This window comes from Coregonus lavaretus, assembly GCF_964263955.1.
Source record: "Coregonus lavaretus genome assembly, chromosome: 38".
NCBI classification, from domain to species: domain Eukaryota; kingdom Metazoa; phylum Chordata; class Actinopteri; order Salmoniformes; family Salmonidae; genus Coregonus; species Coregonus lavaretus.
Window position 1 is genome coordinate 1,477,506 of NC_140025.1, and position 20,856 is coordinate 1,498,361.

The following is a 20,856-nucleotide window of genomic DNA, read 5'->3' on the forward strand; positions in this document are numbered from 1 at the left end:
CATCCATGTTGCTTTGACCTAACCAATCCTATCAGATCTGTGAAGGGGAGCGAGTTAGGGAAGAAGGAAGGGGACAAGGTTTTGGCATGAAATGCAGGCTCAGACCCCTCCCTAGATCTCTTTTCCTTGGTTTCCAATATGAGTGCCTAATGGAATAATATCTATCCATCTCCTTCACTCGCTTTCTCTTTTCTAAGTCTCTGTCTCTCCACTTTCTCTCTCCCTCTCTGTCCCCCTCTCCTTTCTTCTCCTCCCCTCTCACTGAAACACAGCGCTGGCTCTTGTACCCAGCCAGAAGGATCTGTTATCATCTACACTCTGAGTACTGGGAGATAAGGAGCTGAATTGAGAAATTCCTGTGCAGAAAAAACGTAATGTTCTTTCACATCCTAATATGGCTGTCTGTGTGCTAACACTAAGAACTAGAGAGTGGAAGAGAGAGAGAGCAACCTTGGGGAAATCCTCTGCATTATCATTAACAGCAGACTAGTTCATTTCCTCAGTGAAAACAATGTACTGAGCAAATGTCAAATTGGCTTTTTACCAAATTACCGTACGACAGACCACGTATTCACCCTGCACACCCTAATTGACAAACAAACAAACCAAAACAAAGGCAAAGTCTTCTCATGCTTTGTTGATTTCATAAAAGCTTTTGACTCAATTTGGCATGAGGGTCTGCTATACAAATTGATGGAAAGTGGGGTTGGGGGAAAACATACATTATAAAATCCATGTACACAAACAACAAGTGTGCAGTTAAAATTGGCAAAGAAACACACACATTTCTTTCCACAGGGCCGTGGGGTGAGACAGGGATGCAGTTTAAGCCCCACCCTCTTCAACATGTATATCATCGAATTGGCTAGGGCACTAGAACAGTCTGCAGCACCCGGCCTCACACTACTAGAATCTGAAGTCAAATGTTTACTGTTTGCTGATGATCTGGTGCTTCTGTCACCAACCAAGGAGGGCCTACAGCAGCACCTAGATCTTCTGCACAGATTATGTCAGACCTGGGCCCTGACAGTAAATCTCAGTAAGACAAAAATAATGGTGTACCAAAAATGGTCCAGTTGCCAGGACCACAAATACGAATTCCATCTAGACACCGCTGCCCTAGAGCACACAAAAAACTATACATACCTCGGCCTAAACATCAGTGCCACAGGTAACTTCCACAAAGCTGTGAACGATCTGAGAGACAAGGCAAGAAGGGCCTTCTATGCCATCAAAAGGAACATCAAATTCGACATACCAATTAGGATCTGGCTAAAAATACTTGAATCAGTTATAGAATCCATTGCCCTTCATGATTGTGAGGTCTGGGGTCCGCTCACCAACCAAGAATTCACAAAATGGGACAAACACCAAATTGAGACTCTGCATGCAGAATTCTGCAAAAATATCCTCAGTGTACAACGAAAAACACAAAATAATGCATGTAGAGCAGAATTAGGACCATACCCGCTAATGATAAAATCCAGAAAAGAGCCGCTCAATTCTATAACCACTTAAAAGGAAGCGATTCCCAAACCTTCCATAACAAAGCCATCACCTACAGAGAGATGCACTTGGAGAAGAGTCCCCTAAGTAAGCTGGTCCTTGGGCACTGTTCACAAACACAAACAGACCCCACAGAGCCCCAGGACAACAACAACAACACAATTAGACCCAACCAAATCATGAGAAAACAAAAAGAGAATTACTTGACACAATGGAAAGAATTAACAAAAAAAAAAGCGCAAACTAGAATGCTATTTGGCCCTAAACAGAGAGTACACAGTGGCAGAATACCTGACCACTGTGACTGACCAAAACTTAAGGAAAGCTTTGACTATGTACAGACTCATTGAGCATAGCCTTGCTATTGATAAAGGGCCCCATAGGCAGACCCATTTGTACATTGTTACAACACTGTATATATACACAATATGACATTTGAAATGTCTTTATTCTTTTGGAACTTCTAAGTGTAATGTTTACTGTTAATATTTATTGTTTATTTCACTTTTGTTTACTATCTGCTTCACTTGCTTTGGCAATGTTAACATACGTTTCCCATACCAATAAAGCCCTTAAATTGAATTGAAATTGAATTGAGAGGGGCAGAGAGAGAGAGTTGGAAAGACAAAAGCAAGAGGGATCCAGCTAACATAGAATGTTCTGAGAACCAGATGTTTCTTAGAGCTTGGTGAGAGCGTGGTTGTCCTATGTTTATTTTGCATACAACCTTCCCATAATGATTCCTACAGGTTTCCTCATGGTTCTAAGAAATGTTAAGAGACAACGTTCTTCTGTGGGAATTTCAATCCTTCAGCATAATGTTTTCTACAGGTTTCCTTGTGGTTCTATTTAAGCTCATATTCTCAGAACAGTCGTAGAACGTTAAGAAACAACGTTCTTCTGTGGGAATTCCAGTACTTCAGCATAATGTTTTCTGCAGGTTTCCTCATGGTTCTATTTAAAGTCATGTTCTCGGAACATTAAAAAAACTTTCCATTAAAACCACAAGAAAACATTAGTAACATTCAAAGAACGTTCTAAGAATGTCATTTGAAGACATATACAGTTGAAGTCGGAAGTTTACATACACCTTAGCCAAATCAATTTAAACTCAGTTTTTCACAATTCCTGACATTTAATCCTAGTAAAAATTCCCTGTCTTAGGTCAGTTAGGATCATCACTTTATTTTAAGAATGTGAAATGTCAGAATAATAGTAGAGAGAATTATTTATTTAAGCTTTTATTTCTTTCATCACATTCCCAGTGGGTCAGAAGTTTACATACACTCAATTAGTATTTGGTAGCATTGCCTTTAAATTGTTTAACTTGGGTCAAACGTTTCGGGTAGCCCTCCACAAGCTTCCCACAATAAGTTGGGTGAATGTTGGCACATTCCTCCTGACAGAGCTGGTGTAACTGAGTCAGGTTTGTAGGCCTCCTTGCTCGCACACGCTTTTTCAATTCTGCCCACACATTTCTATAGGATTGAGGTCAGGGCTTTGTGATGGCCACTCCAATACCTTGACTTTGTTGTCCTTAAGCCATTTTGGCACAACTTTGGAAGTATGGTTGGGGTCATTGTCCATTTGGAAGACCCATTTGCGACCAAGCTTTAACTTCCTGACTGATGTCTTGAGATGTTGCTTCAATATATCCACATAATTTTCCTTCCTCATGATGCCATCTATTTTGTGAAGTGCACCAGTCCCTCCTGCAGCAAAGCACCCCCACAGCATGATGCTGCCACCCTCGTGCTTCACGGTTGGGATGGTGTTCTTCGGTTGCAAGCTACCCCCTTTTTCCTCTAGACATAACGATGGTCATTATGGGCAAACATTTCTATTTTTGTTTCATCAGACCAGAAGACATTTCTCCAAAAAGTACGATCTTTGTCCCCATGTGCAGTTGCAAACCGTAGTCTGTCTTTTTTATGGTGGTTTTGGAGAAGTGGCTTCTTCCTTGCAGAGCAGCCTTTCAGGTTATGTCGATATAGGATATAGATACTTTTGTACCTCTTTCCTCCAGCATCTTCACAAGGTCCTTTGCTGTTGTTCTGGGATTGATTTTCACTTTTCGCACCAAAGTACGTTCATCTCTAGGAGACAGAACGCGTCTCCTTCCTGAGTGGTATGACGGCTGCGTGGTACCATGGTGTTTATACTTGCGTACTATTGGTTGTACAGATGAAGTGGTACCTTCAGGCGGTTGGAAATTGCTCCCAAGGATGAACCAGACTTGTGGAGGTCTACAACTTTTTGGCTGATTTCTTTTGATTTTCCCATGATGACAAGCAAAGAGGCACTGTCACGCCCTGACCTACAGAACTCTAGTTAGTTTGGTCAGGGTGTGCATATTGAGTTCTATGTGGTGGTAGATCTATGTTTAGATCTAGGTTTTGTATGTCTGTGTTTGGCCGGGTGTGATTCCCAATCAGAGGCAGCTGTCGCTCGTTGTCTCTGATTGGGGATCATACTTAGGCAGCCTGTTTTGCTGCCTGTGTTGTGGGATCTTGTTTGTGTTTCGGTGAGTTTGGCTTGTGTATGTATTAGCCTTCCGACATCACGTTTCGTTTACTTTTGTTGTTTTTTGTATGTTTATACGGTTTAATAAACATGGATGCATTTCACGCTGCGCCTTGGTCTGACCCGTCCTTCAACGTCCGTGACAGGCACTGAGTTTGAAGGTAGGCCTTGAAATACATCCACAGGTACACCTCCAATTGACTAAAATTAGATCAATTAGCCTATCAGAAGCTTCTAAAGCCATGACATCATTTTCTGGAATTTTCCAAGCTGTTTAAAGGCACAGTCAACTTAGTGTATGTAAACTTCTGACCCACTGGAATTGTGATACAGTGAGTTATAAGTGAAATAATCTGCCTGTAAACAATTGTTGGAAAAATTACTTGTGTCATGCACAAAGTAGATGTCCTAACCGACTTGCCAAAACAGTAGTTTGTTAACAAGAAATGTGTGGAGTGGTTGAAAAACTAGTTTTAATGACTCCAACCTAAGTGTATGTAAACTTCTGACTTCAACTGTATATACATATCCTTTATTACTTTCCAACGCCACTACCCCTTCCCTAATTGGATTAAACTAGTGAACAACAACTTTGTTTAACTTGGGTCAAACGTTTCGGGTAGCCCTCCACAAGCTTCCCACAGTAAGTTGGGTGAATGTTGGCCCATTCCTCCTGACAGAGCTGGTGTAACTGAGTCAGGTTTGTAGGCCTCCTTGCTCACACACGCTTTTTCAGTTCTGCCCACACATTTTCTATAGGAATGAGTTCAGGGCTTTGTGATGGCCACTCCAATACCTTGACTTTGTTGTCCTTAAGCCATTTTGGCACAACTTTGGAAGTATGCTTGGGGTCATTGTCCATTTGGAAGACCCATTTGCGACCAAGCTCTACTTCCAGCTTATACATACTATATACATTTATAGACACAGTCAATTTTACAATAATTATATTTTGTTTGTTTTTACTCCTGAACTTCCTCTACCCTCAACCTCTCCAATAATTTTCATGATGTCCATCCGGTTTGCTTCTATATGCTATATCTTTCTAACTGTGCTCTTTCACAAAAGCTCTCAACCTATAACCTATATACTTATACCTGATTTGAATGAGTGCTTGTTTCCTTTGAAATAGGGTCTGTTTGAATAGGCTAAAATGAACAAGATTGTATGAGTAAAAAAAAGAACATGGCATGGTAGCTCCATCCTCGTGACGCAGTGGACTAATTCCATGGATAGAGAGCAGAAGATCATAGGTTTGAGTCTCACAGACGCCATGCCACAATAAAAAAATGAATGTGTTTGCATGATTAATGCCTAATCAATAGAATTTCTATCTGTGCTTGGAGTTCAAAACAGTTAACCCAAACTATACTATCAGTGTTATTAAAGGTCTTATTGAAACATGATCTCAGAATGTTATTTAATTACCTTCAAATAACCTATAATTTCCGTTGTCAGGACGTTAATAAAACCTCTCAGGAAAACGTTCAGTGAACCATAGAAAAACGTTCTCAGAATCTCCCTGCAACCTACAAATTTACGTTCCCAGAACAGGCGACATTTTCACTTCCGTTCTCAGAACGTTTAGAAAACTTTCTTTTTTAATGGTAAGGAAACTAATGGCTTAATTCCCAGAACAAATGGGAAACCAAAAACATACGTTCCCACAACATCCAAGGAACCAAATGTGCTACCTGGGGAGAGAGAGGAAGAGAGCAAGAGAGAAGAGAGAGACACAAAGTGAGAAGTGAGAATAGAGAGAGAGAGAGAGAGAGATTGGACCCCATGTGAATGTGTTCCACTCAGGCCTCCAAGAGGAAAAGGCCCATTTGTACGCCTACCCCCGAAAACAAGGGAACGAGCCAGTGGCCTCAGATGGCACTACAAAGAGTGTTGAAAGGACACTGAAAGAGTGTTGAAAAGTGGAATTTTTCACTGGGTTCATGCTCCAGCTGCTGGATAATCAGTATTTTGGAAAAACAACTGTGTCTATCTATTTTCAATCATTCAAATCCCCTGACTCTTTCTCAATTTATCTTTCTCCATCTCTCTCTCTTTCTCTCTCTTTCTTTTTTACTTACACACACACACACATAATGAGCAGAAATGTCCTCAGTTCACTGGAATGGCACGGCAGCTGTCCCTGCAGGTGGTCCTCTCATTGGTGGGCTGTTCTCCTCGCCGTTGGTTCCCCCCAATCAGACAATGGCATGCCAGACTTTCCCGCCACGGGTATGCTAATACTGTACAAGGAGAGAGAGAGAAAATAATGCATTGATTGAAGAAAGTTTTTTTTCACTGTGTCCTTTCCTTCAGGGAAGTAAGAATGGAAAGCATCAGATTTAGCTTTGAAGCCTCCTAGAAATGTAAAGCAATTATACAGGAAAAAGAGAGACAGGACTGACAGCATGATACATGATAGTTACTTGATAATTCCCACTGTACTGTACTTTTGTGGTTATCTTATTGGACGATTGAGAAGGAACTATGTACATCAGTAATGCACATTTATAGTGCATCAGATCACACATAGGTGTTGTGCTGACCTAACTTTAATTGAACAAGTCTCCCACTTCCATATAGGGGACTGTGATGACGTCAGTGGAATAGTGGAATTCCTGCTGAAGCTTTAACCTGAGATGCAGGCCTGGGTTTGGGGTGGAATGTTAATAATTATATCTGGTCTTGGTCCAGAGCCAGGCAAAAGTGTGTGTGTGTGTGTGTGTGCATTGAGGGGGCCTGCTAAGTCCTGACTGCTGTACTATTGGAAGTTTTGGGCACTGTACAAAAACAGTCAGTCATTCCCCATTCATAGGCCCCCCACACCTACATCCAGGGCCTCTTATTCACAGATCTTTTCAATTGAAACACTTTTAGGCAGGGGGAACAAAGCTAGGTAGTGGAAGGGAGCGCCCCGCCTATACAGTACAATGGTATGGGAAACACTGACCCAGCATGTCCAGCAAAATAACCTTGGTACAACTGGGGCGGCAGGTAGCTTAGTGGTTAAGAGCGTTGTGCCAGTAACCGAAAGGTTGCTGGTTCTAATCCCCGAGCCAACTAGGTGAAAAATCTGTCGATGTGCCCTTGAGCAAGGCACTTAACCCTAATTGCTCCTGTAAGTCGCTCTGGATAAGAGCGTCTGCTAAATTACTAAAATGTAAATGTAAACTACTGTCCAATTATTTCCACTAAGTTAGGCCTAGTTATTCCAGGAGCTGCTGTGATAGCCACAACACTCAGCAGAGTAAGTCACACCCAGTTTTGACATTACTGGAGAAGAGATTATAACCCATGTATCTGGGTGATAAACACAGTCAGACCTGTGCATACTTGCTCTCCCTCACATACTTTCACAGACTTGGGAAAGAACTAGCCTGTGTAGGCTGTGTAGAGAAACATAATGAACTCCTTCCTCTCTGGTTAGAACTGTTAGCAAGCTACTGTGTTGAAACGATGCCACTGATTTCACATGCCATCTGTTGTATGTTGGCTCAATATCCATTTCCATGACAACACCGGTTTGATACATAGAAAGATATAGGCTACTAATTCAACCCCAATGAAATCTGTTGACTATTCGCTAAACAACAAAAATCTAATTTCCATCACTTTGTAAAAAATACATTCTCAAATAATATATTTGTAATTGATAATGGGATTGGTTATCCATTGTTTTTCATAATAGAAGACGTACTTTGATTTGGTTGTACTCCCGTCTTTCTCCACCTGAGGAATTCACTATGATAATATACAGCTATTTTACCACCTGTTTGCATGATAAGATGCAAATGATCAATCATAAACCACTTTCAAACTACTGTAACTCTATAATAAGTAAAGCCTGATACAAAGTGCACGCTATTCCACATTAGGCCAGAGACAGCTAAAACAGAGAAAGGAAGCCAGAGCGAAGTTCCTCTTTGAAATTCCTCAACAGTGATTTGCATAAGAATGTGAATGCATAAAGAGTGTATAAAGAGTTTCCCCAATGTATATACTGCATGGGGAACATTAATACAAACAACACTCTCTCACACACTGTTCAGTAATAGAGGCTGCATACATGTATGAGCTTGAGAAAGAAAAAGCTACATGTCAAGGAAATGCTTATTATTATACGTTTTCTGTACTGATATAGAATGGAAACTCCTGAGCAGTGTGAATTAGGAACATTCTACTAGCATACTGAGTGAGCAATATAGTTGATTTGCGTACCGTATGCTCATGCCATCAATATGACATGCTCCCTCATAGCAACTTATTTGAATTAAATTGCCCTGATGACTTGGGAAATTAATTTGCCCATTGATGTTGCCGTGGCAACGCCCTATGCCGTATTCCCCATCCCCATTGAGTCTCTCTCTCAGCAGAGAGAGCACAACGTTTTCCCCCACTGCACTGCCATCAGCCATGACCGCTCCGCTATTTATAACCTAACCACTGTGATGTAGATCATTAGGCAAGGAGACTGCACTCCTCTCCTCACCACAGGCCAGATAAAACACTGAGGAGTGAAAACACTGAGCAGAGAAAACACTGAGCAGAGAAAACACTGAGCAGAGAAAACACTGAGCAGAGAAAGAGGCTTAACCACACCTCCGATAGGGGGAAGAAAGTCACAATGAGTTTCTGAGTCTCACATCACCTGGTTAGTCTCAACCTCTCCTTTGTTACTTCTGATTGGGCCCTGGAGTGTTTCCTGGTCCGGTTACATGGTCAGGGAAACTTCAGGGCCTCTACTAACTTAGAACTGATAATGATGACAGGCCATTTGTACACCATAATCACCGTTGAGCGAAAACGTGCACATCCACTGAATGACACTTTAAGGTGTGGTCTAACCTTAACTGCATTTTGATTCCTATTTGCAATGGGACAATTTTCTTCATGGCTGTGGTAGAAGTATCACCGCGCCAAGGGGGGGGGGGGGGGAGTGTTTGTGTCACATTTAGCCTGTGAGGTAGGAAAGAAGGCAGAGAGATACAAGATTGGAACCTTACCAGGGCAAACAAAACAAAAACATTACTATTCTCACAGCAGTTCCCATGAAAACAGGGTTGCCCCCATTGTGCGTAAGGAGATTACATCTCTTCCTCTGACCTTCTTTCTCTTCTTTTATCTCTTTACAACCTTGTTTTCCTACAGGCCTCCTCCTCCACACTGTGTAATAGGTGTGAATGGTCTCCAGTCACTACAATGAACACCTCTGTCCTTCAGTGTTTGTGTGTGTGAAGACTGTGTGTGCATGTGTGTGCGTGCATATGCATTTATGTGTGTGTGTGTTTGGAAAATGGACATCCCTTCCATCTGTCAAATTAAGTTTGGTAAAATGTGAACCTCAGACTTCACCAGGTAGCAGATTAGTTATAGCTATAACTAGATGTACTACAGTGCCTTGCAAAAGTATTCATCCCCCTTGGCTTTTTTCCTATTTTGTTGCATTACAACCTGTAATTTAAATTGATTTTTATTTGGATTTCATGTAATGGACATACACAAAATAGCCCAACTTGAATGAAGTGAAATGGAAAAAAAATTACAACGGAAAAGTGGTGCGTGCATATGTATTCACCCCCTTTGCTATGAAGCCCCTAAATAAGATCTGGTGCAACCAATTACCTTCAGAAGTCACATCATTAGTTAAATAAAGTCCACCTATGTGCAATTGTCACGCACTGACTCAGAGGACGCTTATATGTTGAGTCAGGGTGTGTATATTCCTTGTTGTGATTTTCTATGTTGTATTTTCTATGTTTAGATCTAGTATGTCTAGATCTATGTTGGCCGGTGTGGTTCCCAATCAGAGGCAGCTGTCGCTCGTTGTCTCTGATTGGGGACCATACTTAGGCAGCCTATTGGCACTAGTGGGTTGTGGGATCTTGTTCCGTGTGAGGTATGTTGTTTGTGTACCTTGGACTTCACGTTTCGTTTAGTTTGTTGTTTTGTCGTTGTTTATTCAGTTCAAATAAACATGTATGCATAATCTTGCTGCGCCTTGGTCTGACCCGTCTATGAACGAACGTGACAGAAGATCCCACCAGACCTGGACCAAGCAGTGTGCCGAGGAGGAGCAGAGAGGATGGACTTGGCAGGAAATGAGAGAGGATCTGGCAAGAAAGATGGAGGCCCTGATCAGGGTGGAGAGGCAATCCCAATAAAAAGTTTTGAGGGGGCACACGGTGTGGACGACGAGGCAGCAGGAGGCCGCGACAGGGCAGATCTGCTGGTTAGGAGAGGAGGCCACCAGATTACGGGGGCCATTGTTTCAGAGGGAGCAGAAGGAAGGTGTAGAGGCACGGCGAGAGGAGCTGGTTAGGCAGCAGAAGGAGCGGGGGTTAATAAAGGAACACAGTCCCGCTCCTCGCACCAAGCAAGTGGTGCGTGTCGCCAGTCCGGTCCGGCCCTTTCCTGCTCCCCGCACTAAGCCAGTGGTGCGCGTCGCCGGCCCGGCCTGTTCCTGCCCCTCGCACCAAGCCAGTGGTGCGCGTCGCCAGCCCGGTCCGGCCTGTTCCTGTCCCTCGCACCAAGCCAGTGGTGCACGTCGCAAGCCCGGTCTGGCCTGTTCCTGTCCCTCGCACCAAGCAAGTGGTGCATGTCGCCAGTCCGGTCCGGCCCGTTCCTGCTCCCCGCACTAAGCCAGTGGTGCGCGTCGCCGGCCCGGCCTGTTCCTGCCCCTCGCACCAAGCCAGTGGTGCGCATCGCCAGCCCGGTCCGGCCTGTTTCTGCTCCTCGCACCAAGCCAGTGGTGTGTGTGTCTAGTCCGGCACGGCCCGTGCCTGTTCCACCAGTGCCTGGTCCGGCACCGGTCAGCTGCTCTACTCCGGAGCCAGAGCAGTCCGCTCCACCGGTGCCCAGTTCAGCTCCGGTCAGCTGCTCCACTCCGGAGCCAGAGCAGTACGCTCCACCGGTGCCTGACCCAGCTCTGGTCAGCTGCTCCACTCCGGAGCCAGAGCAGTCCGCTCCACGGGCTCCAGTCCGGAGCCTGAGCAGTCCGCTCCACCGGTGCCCGGTCCAGCTCCAGTCAGCGGCTCCAGTCCAGACCCAGACGTCAGCCCCTCTCCAGGTTCGGGGTCTCCCACACCAGGGTCCAGACAGGGCTTGGAATATAATGGGAGGAAGGAGAGGGGAAGCAACGCGCCGAGGTCTAGACCAGACCAGGGGCGCAACAGGGAGGCGAAGAGTGAGAGGTCGTCACGTCCTGAGCCGGATCCGCCTCCAAGGCGGAATGCCCACCCGGCCCCTTTCCGGGGCCGAGTCCGCACCTTTGGGGGGGGGGGGGGGGGGTACTGTCCCGCCCTGACTCAGAGGACGCTTATATGTTGAGTCAGGGTGTGTATATTCCTTGTTGTGATTTTCTATGTTGTATTTTCTATGTTTAGATCTAGTATGTCTAGATCTATGTTGGCCGGTGTGGTTCCCAATCAGAGGCAGCTGTCGCTCGTTGTCTCTGATTGGGGACCATACTTAGGCAGCCTATTGGCACTAGTGGGTTGTGGGATCTTGTTCCGTGTGAGGTATGTTGTTTGTGTACCTTGGACTTCACGTTTCGTTTAGTTTGTTGTTTTGTCGTTGTTTATTCAGTTCAAATAAACATGTATGCATATCACGCTGCGCCTTGGTCTGACCCGTCTATGAACGAACGTGACAGCAATCTAAGTGTCACATGATCTCGGTATATATACTATACACCTGTTCTGAAAGGCCCCAGAATCTGCAACAACACTAAGCAAGGGGCACCACCAAGCAAGCGGCACCATGAAGACCAAGGAGCTCTCCAAACAGGTCAGGGACAAAGTTGTGGAGAAGTACAGATCAGGGTTGGGTTCTAAACATATATCAGAAACTTTGAACATCCCACAGAGCACCATTAAATCCATTATTCAAAAATGGAAAGAATATGGCATCACAACAAACCTGCCAAGAGAGGGCCGCCCACCAAAACTCATGGACCAGGCAAGGAGGGCATTAATCAGAGATGCAACAAAGAGACCAAAAATAACCCTGAAGGAGCTGCAAAGCTCCACAGCAGAGATTAGAGTATCTGTCCATATGACCTTTAAGCCGTATACTCCACAGAGCTGGGCTTTACGGAAGAGTGGCCAGAAAAAAGCCATTGCTTAAAGAAAAAAATAAGCAAACACATTTGGTATTCGCCAAAAGGCATGTGGGAGACTCCCCAAACATATGGAAGAAGGTACTCTGATCAGATGAAACTAAAATTGAGCTTTTTGGCCATCAAGGAAAACGCTATGTCTGGCGCAAACCCAACACCTCTCATCACCCCGAGAACACCATCCCCACAGTGAAGCATGGTGGTGGCAGCATCATGCTGTGGGGATGTATTTCATCGGCAGGGACTGTGAAACTGGTCAGAATTGAAGGACTGATGGATGGCGCTAAATACAGGGAAATTATTGAGGGAAACCTGTTTCAGTCTTCCAGAGATTTGAGACTGGGACGGAGGTTCACCTTCCAGCAGGACAATGACCCTAAGCATACTGCTAAAGCAACACTCAAGTGGTTTAAGGGGAAACATTTAAATGGAATGGCCTAGTCAAAGCCCAGACCTCAATCCAATTGAGAATCTGTGGTATGACTTAAAGATTGCTGTACACCAGCGGAACTCATCCAACTTGAAGGAGCTGGAGCAGTTTTGCCTTGAAGAATGGACAAAAATCCCAGTGGCTAGCTGTGCCAAGCTTATAGAGACATACCCCAAGAGACTTGCAGCTGTAATTGCTGCAAAGGGTGGCTCTACAAAGTAGTGACTTTGGGGGGGTGAATAGTTATGCACTCTCAAGTGTTCTGTTTCTTTGTCTTATTTCTTGTTTGTTTCACAAGAAAAAATATTTTGCATCTTCAAAGTGGTAGGCATGTTGTGTAAATCAAATGATACAACCCCCCCCCCCCCCAAGATCCATTTTAATTCCAGGTTGTAAGGCAACAAAATAGGAAAAATGCCAAGGGGGGTGAATACTTTCGCAAGCCACTGTATATTCCTGCTCAGGTCATAGGGTCAGAAAAACACCAGGTCCTAGCAAGGCTATACTGTGTGAGTAGGTAGTCTCATACGGCACTGTTGAAAACTAAGGCCCATTAACTTGGGTTAACAGTTCATTCAAAAGGGTGAAGCTTTTCCACTTTGGTAACACTTTACATTACAGTGTCCATGTTACTGTGTAATGTATTCATATTGCTATTCACAGAATAGCTGAGTTGAATGCGGGTATTTTACTTTAGGGAGAGTTAACATACCCTGCCTCAGGCTCTTGGATCCAGCCTGTCTGTTATGTAACCAGTCTGTTTCCACCCAATTCTAAACCCTCGGGACGTATGGAAGCTTGAGTGACATTTATGATGTGTGAAGCGTGTCATCCTGTACCATGAGAGCTGTAGGTCTATCTATCATGGTACAGGATGAAACGCTTCACACTTCATAAATGAACGCCATGTCAAAATTGAAGTGCTTGAACACCAGATCAGATGAGTGGAAGATTGCAAAGTAATTAACACACAAGCCTGAATTCCCTTGATTAGATCTGAAGTGTTCATACGAACCACTTGGCATTGTTTCGATATTTGTTGATAACAACACTCTGGAACATGGGATTTAAAGACAACTCTTGAGGAGCATATTAAAACTAAAGAAAGTAAACCTCAAAATACCAACTTCCTAATGAGAACACACACACTTGTTTTCTCCCAGACAATAACAAGGCTCTTAGTTTCAGTTTACACATGGACTTTTTTTTCACTTATATTCAGACTGAAATTACATTGTTATTGTAGCTATAGCAACACCAGTTGCCCTATATTACTGAACCGAATACTCAACTGGCCCAATGACCCCTCTGGGCTATAGCAGCCTTCTAGCAGTACCCATCCACCCCAACAATACCATCACCACCAGAATGTGACACTGAGTGGACACATTTAACAGGGCTCTTCCCATCCCTGTGCAAATTGATTGGGTTCTTAATGGGGCTGAATGGATGGTCAGTGGGTCTATCTCTATCTATCTGACTGCTCAATGCAGGAATGCCAGTGGCGGCTACCAGCCAGCTCGCCCATTACATTAGACCATTGTTTCAGTATCTCATAGTGCCCATCTGATAGAGACTGATAGAGACTGATAAAGACTGTATTGTTTTGGCTCTTGTTGTGACTTGGCTAATCTCATCTATATATCTGTCGTGGTACTGTTAGAAGAAATGGAGTTAGGAATCCTCATAAACATGTTGACGTCCACACCTGGGTCCTGGGACGATAAATCTGCCAATGCACATCCACAGCTCTCATAATTTTATATTATTCTATTCTATTCTATTGGTTGGTTAATGTTGGTCTAGCACCTCTCTGCTGTTTAAAGTACCCTCTTTGTAGTGCTATTGGAATCTCATGTCAACCAGAATGTCAACATGCAATAACTGATGCCTTTTCAACCCTGTTACCAAAAAGCACTCAACTTCAAGGAGGTTTGTTTCACACATTCTAGTTTTTTATGGACAGCTTGGATGAGGTCTTTCCCTGAACGCTAGTTTTACCTCATCAAATCAGTATGTTTGATATACAACCGTACATTACTGGAACACCACACAAGGCTCTGTAAAAGCCCCTAAGGGCATTTTGGTATGACCCCGGCCTGCCAAGAGTTTAACCATTACACACATTAGGTGAAAAGTGTGAATGGGAGGGACCAGCCCACGGCCTCAGAATGCTTGTGGCTCTAACAGACACACACACACACACACACACACACACATATACACACACACACACTAGCTATTGCTAAAGTACCTGCAAATGGCTACTGGGGATTCAAACAGACAAATAAACGCCCATAGGTGTACACAAACATAGAGACACATGATGAAGTCCACATGAAACACATGATGAAATCTTCATAATAAAGCCAGTTTAAGTAGACTGAGTCAGATGAGGATACAATCTAGTGTGGTAGCAACAATATGTTGCGAAATCACAAATCCTAACCAGATGGTTGAGATCGCTGTCAGGGTAGAATGTTTGTTTTGATTTAACATTGGTCCACACTTCCTGTTTTCCACGTAGTACACTTAGTGTGGTAATACATCCCTAATGTTTGTATAAATTGTCCTAAAAGGGAATACAATAGAATTCCAGTATTATCCTAATCAGTATTCTAGAGCTTTGCTATGGAAAGCTGTGGAGGGTGGGATCGTTTCTGGGAAGTAACCCTGAGTCTGACCTCTCTGAGAGAGAACATGGGGGTTTGGAAGAATTCTGTTTGGAGGGAGGGAGGCCGTTCTTTCTTTCTTCCAACTCTCTCTCTCTCTCTCTCTCTCGCTCTCTCGCTCTCTCAGCTAATCCTTTGGTATTTCCCTTCACATTTCCCGTAGGAACTGAATGCCAAGTAATGTTCATACCAAGAAGCGTATCCCCGGCCAGTCCACAGAGAAATACACTCAGTTTAATTATAGAACCGAAGAGGAAAATCCGCAAAGGCTGTGCTCTCTGGGATTCACTCAAAGTTTACCTAAAACGCTTCAATTATGTTTGGCTCAATGAGTTGGTACGCAGCAGACTACTCAAGTTGACTTTAGTCGTCAACTGATACGCCCTCTAGAATATCAGGACAACTTATTCTGAACTCCACGTTTGATTGAAAATATATCCCCTGAAGTCATGGGGGGACTTGAAAGATGGATTAGTTCTAACACCCTGCGTGCAGAACACAGGCTGTGTAGCCTACGGCTGAGGCCTCCCAACACTCCACTCCACTGCCTGCACAGACAGGTATAGCATCAGCTACCTTCAGGGGAAAGACAGGCCGTCAGACCTCATCCTCTATCTCATCTATCATCTGTCTTCGTGCTGTGAGATGCCTGGGTAAAATATCTGTTGCAACACCTCCCTATAGGGTGCTCCATGGCTGACATTCCCTCTCTTCCACTTTATTCCCGGTTTCCCCCGTATTCCTACTATTCTACTCCACCACACACAGATTACTCCCTCTCCCCCAAGCCATCCCTGATAAATGTATTTAATATGAATGGCTGGAAAATGTTTGAAATTAAACAAAAGACTCAATCAAGGAAACATTTTCTCGGCGCACAGACTTCATAACTCGACTGTGTCCGCTCTGCTCTCTCCTTTCTCTAGCTATGCTTGAGTGGGTAGCCTATTGTTGTTGGGGACAGTCTGGCACCGTGGCCACGTTGGGATGGGGTTGATGGGGGGCATGGGGGGAGGTTTTGGGCGAAGGGAACAATGGCCCGTGAGGGAGTTTGGAGCGCGGCCCGTGGCACCAGGTGCCAGACCGGGTCATGCGCAAGGCTGGCAAGCAAAGAGGGCGAGTTGGGCGCAGAGTTTTGCGAGAGGCAGGCCCCGGGGGTTGGGGAGAATGCAGGCACACGTCCGACCTAAGGCCTCTCTGATGAAGGGGGGCTCAACGGACAAAGAGACACACAGGGGACGCCTGTTTCACCCGCCAAAGCTCAAGGTATCTGGATTCCTTTTCCCAGAGCAACCCTTGTTGACTTTCTTTCAAATTCAAATTAATTAACACATGCTTAATTAATATATTAGCAGATGCGTGCTCATTTGTAGTGGTACGCACAGTACTGTCATTATCAACCCGAGGGTGTACCATTTGTTTTGACCCACTCTTGTCCCTGCAAATCATGTGGGGCAATTGAGTATTTGTAATCTCGGCACCAATAACCAGCTACTTGATTATAATGTTTGGTCTGTCACAAGAGACTATAGTATCTGAAACTCTGAAGAGCGTTGGCCAATGCTCAGTCGACTGTACAACCGTTCAACAGTGTAGTGGTTTACCTTTTGATAACAACGAGGAAACTGGTCCGAAAGGAGAACAGTAGGCTGCTAGGTGGCCAAAGAATCTCATCCAAAACAGGAAGTGCAATCAACTCCTTGAAGCCGACTTCCTTGTGCAGAGACAACAGAACCTCAGACACATCACGGTGTGTATTGTTTTACATTCACACAGAGAGGAACCACAGGGTCTTCTCAAGCTCACAGTCACACAGACCTGAGCTCAGGAAGTCTAGAGGAGGACCACTGCCAAATTTCCAACCTCAAACCAACAAAACCTCTCAGAGAAACAATGTATACCCTCACTATACTAGTTTTGTATCCATGTAATCTTGAAGAGCAGCCAGGATTCAGATGATGTCCTGTTTTGTAGAAAATGTAGTGTGAACACCTGCATGCTAATAGGTGGTTCACATGGGAAAGTTCCTATCTGATTTAACTTATGCATTATTCAAACTCAGTGGAGGCTGCTGAGGGGAGGACGGCTCATAGTAATGGCTGGAATGGAGTATATGGAATGGCATCAAACACATAGAAACCGTGTTTGATGTATTTGATACCATTGCACTAATTCCGCTCCAGCCATTACCACGAGCCCGTCTTCCCCAATTAAGGTGCCAGCAACCTCCTGTGTTCAAACTTCATTATGTTAAGTAATGCCTTATCAGTGCGACACGAATAGTTGCAAATCTAAAGATTTCAATATCAGCCACATCCTGACATCAAGTGTATCATTGGTTTTACAACTGTTATGAATATGTGCACGGCACAGGAGGCTTATGGGATGAGCTATAGGAGGACGGGCTCATTGTATCAAACATGTAGTTTCCATATGTCAAACATGTAGTTTCCATATGTTTGATGTGTTTGATACCGTTCCATACCGCTCCCACCAGCCTCCTCTGGTGCACGGAGTCAGACACAGTCAACCAGTCTTATCTACATTGATATCAGATTGGCCTACATGGTTGCTGTATTGTGGGACAATGAGTTCCAGTCTAAAGTAGATTGCCTTATCAATGTCATAGTCAATGACTCATAGATAGGCCTACTGGTAATGTTCGCAACAAGGTGAATTAACTTATCACGATAGTGCCCTCAGAACAGCCTCAATTCGTCGGCGCATGGACTCTACAATGTGTCGAAAGCGTTCCGCAGGGATGCTGGCCCATGTTGACTCCAATGCTTCTCACAGTTGTGTCAAGTTGGCTTGATGTCCTTTGGGTGGTGGACCATTCTTGACACACACAGGAAACTCTTGAGTGTGAAAAACCCAGCAGCGTTGCAGTTCTTGACACCCTCAAACCGGTGCGCCTGGCACCTACTACCATACCCCGTTCAAAGGCACTTACAACTTTTGTCTTGCCCATTCACCCTCTGAATGGAACACATACACAATCCATGTCTCAATTGTCTCAAGGCCTAGAAATCCTTCTTTAACCTGTCCACTCCCCTTAATCTACACTGATTGACATCAATAAGGGATCATAGCTTTCACCTGAATTCACCTGGTCAGTCTATGTCAAGGAAAGAGCAGGTGTTCTTAATGTTTTGTACACTCAGTGTATATCAGAGATGGCAAATTCTTGAATTGTCCTATCAAATAACCCTATTACACTTATCTCACAATCATTTCATATTGAAGCGAATTCAGAGGGTTTCACACCTGAAATGATTGCTCCAGTAGGTCAGGTTAGATACAGTACTGCCCCCAGCCCTATCACAGCTATCAGAGTGAGGTTTACATCATCAACACATCCTGAGGGGACTAGCTGGTCGGTTGCCATGGAGACAGCGCTGAGGCCCAGGCAGTCCCTCTTCGGATCTGAGAGGAGATGGGCAGTGATAAGGGAAGAAAAAAGCCCCCAAACACTAAGAGTCCATTTTGGAGCTCCACTGCTGTGCAACTTCCTGTTTTGCCTCATATGACACTGGAGTCTTTGAGAGTCACTCCACCCCCTCACCCTGATGTGACCCCATATTGAATTTCGAACTTGAATGTCTTTCGCTTCTCAGGTGTTATTGGAACATGCAGCATTCAATGTCTTCATTTTCAGTGGACTACACAACATACAGTATAACATATAATGCAATTGTCAAACTGTATTCAAATAGCTCCTGTTACTTTTAAACTCTTCAACTGATATATCCTAAGAGGAAGCTAAATCTTCAACTTCTTATTTTTGTTTAGACCGAGCTGACAAAGCCTCATTCATCTGTGATGGAGGAAGAGAGAAGAGAGTACATTCAGGGACATTCTGTCCTCTGGTGTGAACGGAGGAAGCTCAGCAAGACTTGGCTGTGATTGGTGCTCAGCCCATGCAGCAGAAAGATTGTTCTGACAGAGAGAGCGAGAGAGAGAGAGAGATGTCCATTATTTCAGACACACCATATAGCAGACGTGGTTTTTAACGTTTGTATATACTGTATGCAGTTTTCAAATGCTGGTAAACCTATTTCTTAAGTTATTTTGAAAACTTTAAAGTACACAATTTTCTGGCCGGCCTTCTGACATAGAGGAGAAGACACTGGTCCTCCTGATAAAAACCATGATGAAGTCAGCAAACACCATTCATTATGGATTAAAGATAACATACTGTGTGTTTCAACTCAATTTCGGCAACAAACACATTTCTAAGGAGAACAACGTCCTTGAATATCCTCTGTGGTTAAGTTGGGTCAAGCTCTTTGGCCAATTCCCACAACGTCTGTATGGATCAATAAGAGAATTCACTCACCTCAGACAAAACAGCATGTGGCTGAAATTCCTAAAATGCCTGCAAACTAGTAAATAAAACATTGTGTATACGTTGTTTGTACGTTGTTTGTACGTTTTGTGTACGTTCTGTGTACGTTCTGTGTACGTTCTCTGTGAACGTACATGTGTAATAAGAAGTTCATGAACCGCCAAGGCTGTCCTTGCAGACAAAATAGACCAATTATCAATTATGTTTATGTTTATCAACGCAGGATAAATATTTACTTAGCAAGACCCTTCTGTAGATTAACTAAATATTTGTTTTTTATTGTCCAAGTTATCTACTGGACAAGAGGTACTGTTTGGTCAAGGGGCTTTCCATGTGCTGTTTCAGGAGGCCCCTCCTTATTTGGGCGCCGAGGTTGGCGTACAGCCTACTGTTGGTGACTTAATTTGAGGTAATGAGGGCAATGTGCCCTCTTGGTCCCTTGCCATGGCATACCCATGGTGTGTGTGTGTGTGTGTTTGTGTCCGCGCATAAGTGCATGCACGCGTGTTAGCATGTGTTTGAAGAGTGGGCGGGGCTCTGTAAATGTGTGAATATAATCATAAACATCCCCTTTATGTCGCTAGAGATGATAAACAGGAACTAGGAGCTCAATGACATCTTTATTTTTCTTACACTGGCTCCCCTGTCTCCTGTTTCAAGACTTACAGTACCAGTCAAAAGTTTGGACACACCTACTCTTTCAAGGGTTTTTCTTTATTTGTAGTATTTTCTACATTGTAGAATAATAGTGAAGACATCAAAACTATGAAATAACACATATGGAATCATGTAGTAACCAAAAAAGTGTTAAACAAATCAAAATATATTTGAGATTTGAGATTCTTCAAATAACCACCCTTTGCCTTGATGACAGCTTTGCACACTCTTGGCATTCTCTAAATCAGCTTCACCTGGAATGCTTTCCCAACAGTCTTGAAGGAGTTCCCACATATGCTTAGCACTTGTTGGCTGCTTTTCCTTCACTCTGTCGTCCAACTCATCCCAAACCATTTCAATTGGGTTGAGGTTGGAGGATTGTGGAGGCCAGGTCATTTACATTTACATTTTAGTCATTTAGCAGACGCTCTTATCCAGAGCGACTTACAGTTAGTGAGTGCATACATTATTTTTTTATTTTTCATACTGGCCCCCGTGAGAATCGAACCCACAACCCTGGCGTTGCAAACACCATGCTCTACCAACTGAGCTACATCCCTCTGATGCAGCACTCCATCACTATCCATCTTGGTAAAATAGCCCT